Raw genomic sequence first — 6,000 nt, 5'->3', positions numbered from 1 at the left:
TGCTTTAGCTATGAAGAAAAGAGACTTCTTTCAAACAGGTTCCAGCTCTGCTCCTTGTTTGAATTAAAAGTAGAGCAAAGCTTTTCTGTCGGTCACATCAAACAAACATAAGTTTGATCAGTCTGTGAAGGACAATAGATTGTAAAAATTATTTTATAGTACTTACAGTCTTCTAATTCAGGCATGGGATAATGATGCCATACTTCGCTATATCAAATAAGCACTGGAAAAGAAGTTTTATTAAAACCAAGTTTTAAAAAAGTGCATGAATTTCATAAACAACACCATGTAGTAAAAATATAGTAAACTTCTCAAAGCCCTTTGATAATGGAGCCCTGCACCCCAGTCACGTGCAGTGCAGCCTCAGCTGTCCCTTTGAGCCCAGAGCTGCCAAGGGTCAGGCCTGGGATGAGCCTTCACCCAAAACTGGCTCCAAGACTGATTGGGAATCAATCCAGAACAGGGCTCATACAAACAGCAAAGTCTCAAGGCCAAAGCCAAACCGTCATCAGGCTGGACTGGTTTTAACATTGAATTGTAGCAACTTAGCTCATCCTGTAACATAAATGCTGCCATGAAACTCTACATGAACTACTAAAAATTGACTTTCCTATCCTGAAATGCATTGCCCAAATATTGTTGTGAACTTGCTTTGCCTCTGCCCAGTGCTGCTGGGGCTGCTCTTTTCCAGGCAGCCTCAGTGGGAGCCAGCACTGGCTGCAGCCCTAGTGGGCTCCCCAGGACAAGGCGCAGCAATTAAGAGCCAAATTAAGACATGGGCAGCAGCGAAACCTCAGCAGAGTTATTTGGACAAGCACTGACTATCCACAAGCCCACAGCAGCATGACTACAAGTCAGGCTAACAATGCTATGAGCAGAGTTTTAAAGAAAACTCTGGAAAAAATCAACAACTTACCGTCGCATCTGATATAACTTCCGTATCCCAAAATAGCAGCACGCCAGGACCAGTGGCACACTGAACAGTGTCACTACTGTGCCTATCATGCAGGACCTGCGCACATCCTGGGGGCAGACTATTCTTGGGAGGCGCACTGGATCCTCGGTATTTATTTCTGGTTCACTGAGGACGTCTGAGAAATCAATGGGGAGCATGAGCCCAGGCTGTGCCTCACTGCTGAGCTGGCAGCACGGTGGACACGGCCAGGACGTTCTCAGTTTCCCCCAGAGCTGGGCCCTTGAGGCACCTTGCCACCCCTGGGCACAGGCTGTGCCCCCCAACAAAGCCCAGAAGGCCGTGAGGAGAGCCCAGGGGCAGCGAAGCTCTTTGGGCAGTAGCTCCTTTGAGGGACACGGGCCAAGGCCATCCCTGAGCAGCCACTGCCACCCCCAACCCTCCGTGCCCTGGGACAGCTCTCCCAACCCAAGGGGACACAGCCACGTGCCCTCAGGACACTCTGGGGCCTTGCTCTGCCCCTCTGCCCCTTCCCCACCATGGGCACCCCTTGCAGCCCTCCCAGGTTTTTTGGGCCGTGTCTCCCACGGAGGGAGCCCAGCAGAACGGCTCAGCCTAACTGAGCCTGGCACATCAATCACCTTCTGTGGCGCTGTCTGGCACCTCCTCACTTTGTGTACCAGGGGCTGGAATGGAGCCACTGCTTCCAGCAGAAAGTGTTGACTTCAGTAAAGCCTTCTGCTCCATTTCTGGAGAAAGGAAGCAGCACAGATGGATCAGATGAAATCATTCCCCATGTGGGAAGGGGCATCTTCAGGAAGTAATACATCTCAACAACAAGGATAAGGACCAGGAAAAGGCAAAGGTGTTTGTCACTGCCCCAGAGGCTCTCCCTCCTTCAAACAGCCACCCTTCCTGATCTACCCCGAGAGAGGGAAATTGCAGAGATGCCTTCCTGCAGAGCCTGGGGAGAAGCTGCAGTCAGGCCAGGCTGGGAAACAGCCCTGCAGGGTGGGAAAGCAGCAGCGGGGCAGCCAGACTGCCATGGATCCCTTCCCGCTGTGCCGGGCACGGCGTGTCCAGATGTGCAGAGAAAGGCCCCGGCTGCTGAGCCTCAGGAGAAGGCTCAGGGACATGCACACACCTTGCTGCCTCTCCTGTTCACTCAGGATTGAGTCCAGTTGTTGGGATTCCTTCAGGGACATACTGTCTCCTTTAGGTTTGTACCTTCCTCCAAGAGGACCTTAATGGAAAGTATTTGCATTTTCCCATTAATGAATCCCACAAAGCCAGAGCTCAGCCTGTGGGATCAGCAGGGACACACTACTCACCCCTGCCATGGGAGCTAGGTGTGTGCGCAACATCCAGCCCAGGAGCTGGAGAATTCCTCCCTGCAGACACACCTGTAACTCAACAGGCACAGAAACTTCTGTCACCCAATTCCTGCCAGGTTGTCAATGATTATTCTCTGAGATGAAATTGAGAACTTACTTGCATAAGCTCCAAAGGATTCCTCCTCCAAAGCATCTCCCATACCAGCTGCAGGAGAAGCCAACCCAGCACCCTGATCTAGAAAGGAGCACAGATGAGAACCATTTCCATGTGTGCTGGGATCCGCCTCTGCCTTAGGGAGCTGGGCACTGCCAGGGGGTCGGGGAAGGCTGTGGGAGGCCGATGTCCATGGACAGGGCCAAAGCTGCCCAGGGGCCTGGGGAGCTCTGGGCTGGCTCTGCTCACTCTCCACTCACTTTTGTTGCCCTGTGCAACATCCCTAGAGGGCAAACACTACCAAGTAGCCGAGGTGGCAGCTCAAGCCTCAGCAGTGCCCAGGCCCAGAGGCACAGCAGTTACCTCCTGTGACTGTGCCTGGCATGGCCTCCCTTCCTGCAGCAGGGGCTGCCTTTGAATCACTGCTTCCTCCAGGAAATGCGGCTTTCAGCACAGCTTTTTGGTTCACCTCTGGAGAAAGGAAGAAGCACAGCTGGATCAGATGGAGCTGTACCCCTTTCAAGGAGGTGGCATCTTGAGGAGACAATACTGGTCAAAGTCATGCCTAAGGGCCAGGAAATCATATAAACTTTGGGGGTTGGCCAGGGCCCTCCCTCCTCAAAACAGCTGCCATTCCTGATCGGCCCAGAGACTGAGAAACTGCAGAGGCTCTCAGGGTCTGCATGGCCCATGGGGCAGTCTGGGCTCCCTGTCAGCTGATGCCAAATGCCTTCCTGCGGAGCCTGGGGAGAAGCTGCAGCCAGGCCAGGCTGGGAAACAGCCCTGCAGGGTGGGAAAGCAGCAGCGGGGCAGCCAGGCTGCCATGGATCCCTTCCCACTGTGCCGGGCATGGCGTGTCCAGATGTGCAGAGAAAGGCCCCGGCTGCTGAGCCTCAGGAGAAGGCTCAGGGGCATGCACTCACCACGCTGTGTCTCCAGTGCGCTGAGGATTGAGTTCAGTTGTTTGGATTCGTCCAGGGACATACTGCCTCCTCTAGGTTTGTACCTCCCTCCCAGAGGAGCTTAATTGAAAGTATTTGAATTTTCCCATGAATGAATCTCACAGAACCAGAGCTCAGTCTGTCAGATCAGCAGGGACACACTACTCACCCCTGCCATGGGAGCTGGGCTTTTGTGCAGTATTGACCAAAGGAGCTGGAGAATTCCTCCCTGCAGACACACCTGTAACTCAAAAGGCACAGAAACTTTTGTCAACTGCTTCCTGTGAGGATGTCAATGATTAATCTCTGAGGGGAAATTGAGAATGTACCTGCAAAAGCTCCAAAGGGTTCCTCCAAAGCATCTTCCATACCAGCTGCAGGAAAAGCCACCCCTGCACCCTGATCTAGAAAGGAGCACAGATGAGAACCATTTCCATGTGTGCTGGGATCCCCCTATACCATAGGGAACTGGGCACTGCCAGGGAGTCAGGGAAGGCTGTGGGAGGCAGATGTCCATGGACAGGGCCAAAGCTGCCAAGGGCCTAGGGTGGCTCTGCTCACTCTGCACACTCTTTGCAGGCCCTGTGCCACATCCCTGCAGGGGTGGCTGGAGCAGCCCAGGGCCCCTGGGGCTCTCTCCCTCCCAGAGGAAACCCTTCCTAAAGCCCTGCGGAAAACCATGCCCACGGCTTCCCGGGGAGAAGGGAGCACTGTTTTGGGAAAGGGGATCCAGGCCACCGGCTCACCTGCTCCCTGCACTCGCCATGGAGCAGCCTGGGCAGTCCTGGCGGGCAGGGCCACAGCCAGGAGGAGCAGGAGGAGCAGGCGCAGAGCAAGGGCCATGGTGCCTCGCTCTGTGTCAGTCCTGCAGTTTGACAACACTGTCTCAAATGTCAGCACCGCTGCTGCTGCCGCCGATGCTGCCACTGCAGTTGTGGTCAAGGACCAACTGCTGGGTCATTGTGGTGCTGTGCAAACACGGGGCTCTGAGACCTCTGTGACCTCAGAGCCTGCTGTGATCTCAGCCTTTTGTGATGTCAGAGCCTGCTGTGACGTCAGAGCCTTCTGTGATCTCAGCCTTCTGTGAACTCAGCCTTCTGTGACCTCAGAGCACTTCTGTGACCTCAGAGCCTTAGCCATACCCCCACAGTGTTTCCCCATCTGTACTAATGGACTGCCTTCATTGTAGATATTTGGCTTCATCAAATGGCCATGGCTGAGCAAAACCTTTGATTTGCCTGCTGACATTGCTGCTCAGGCTGTGCCCCTGGAGATGCTCTTGATGGCTTCCCTCTTTTTGGGGCCATGCCACTGGAGGAGGTGCAGGCCCAGGTGATCCCACTGAAGGAAATGTGCCCTCAGCCCAGGGACGCTCAGCATGGGCTCCCCCAGCCCCTCGGGGCCCCGCCGCTGGTCACAGCAGCCCCTGCCTGGCTCCTGCCTGCCCACACCGTGGGCACCCACGGCTGTGCCCGGACATGGAGCTGGTGCCCTGTGAGCTTTGCTGGAGGTAGCACGCGATCATGGGTTGGCACAGGTTTGTTTCTAGTTATAGAGAAATGCGGAACGTTTTTCCCTGCCAGGACGTTAGGGCTGCTTTGTTAGGGGGGAGGACGGGGACCTATCAGAAATCTAGCCAAGGTATTGGCAACTAGTTTGACCAACAGAAATGCCAAATGCGACTTTGGGAAGCACACATTTAAAACCCTCATCTGCAGCGGATCGCTCTCTTTCTTTTGAGATGGACATGAGGTAAATTCGTGGGCATCAGGGGGGGCCAGGTCAGGCCCCTCTGCCCTCTGGGCGGCCGAGCTGGGCCCAGCCAGGCCTCCGGGAGCTGCTGCCCGCATGAGGGGAGCTGCTGTCTGCATGAGGGGAGCTGCTGCCCGCATGAGGGGAGCTGCTGCTCGCATGAGGGGAGCTGCTGCCCGCATGAGGGGAGCTGCTGCCCGCATGAGGGGAGCTGCTGTCCGCATGAGGGGAGCTGCTGCCCGCATGAGGGGAGCTGCTGCCCGCATGAGGGGAGCTGCTGCTCGCATGAGGGGAGCTGCTGCCCGCATGAGGGGAGCTGCTGCCCGCATGAGGGGAGCTGCTGTCCGCATGAGGGGAGCTGCTGCTCGCATGAGGGGAGCTGCTGTCCGCATGAGGGGAGCTGCTGCTCGCATGAGGGGAGCTGCTGCCCGCATGAGGGGAGCTGCTGCCCGCATGAGGGGAGCTGCTGTCCGCGTGAGGGGAGCTGCTGCTCGCATGAGGGGAGCTGCTGTCTGCATGAGGGGAGCTGCTGTCTGCATGAGGGGAGCTGCTGCCCGCGTGAGGGGAGCTGCTGCCCGCGTGAGGGGAGCTGCTGTCCGCGTGAGGGGAGCTGCTGCCCGCATGAGGGGAGCTGCTGTCAGCATGAGGGGAGCTGCTGTCTGCATGAGGGGAGCTGCTGCCCGCATGAGGGGAGCTGCTGCCCGCATGAGGGGAGCTGCTGTCCGCGTGAGGGGAGCTGCTGCCCGCATGAGGGGAGCTGCTGTCTGCATGAGGGGAGCTGCTGTCCGCGTGAGGGGAGCTGCTGCCCGCATGAGGGGAGCTGCTGCCCACATGAGGGGAGCTGCTGCCCGGGCTGGGCCTCTTTCTCCCGGCTGCCGGCGGCAGAGAGGGGAGAGTGGCCCAGCA

This window comes from Hirundo rustica, chromosome 12, assembly GCF_015227805.2.
Source record: "Hirundo rustica isolate bHirRus1 chromosome 12, bHirRus1.pri.v3, whole genome shotgun sequence".
NCBI classification, from domain to species: Eukaryota; Metazoa; Chordata; class Aves; order Passeriformes; family Hirundinidae; genus Hirundo; species Hirundo rustica.
The sequence above is the reverse complement of the archived record's forward strand: the minus strand, read 5'-3'. Positions refer to the sequence as shown.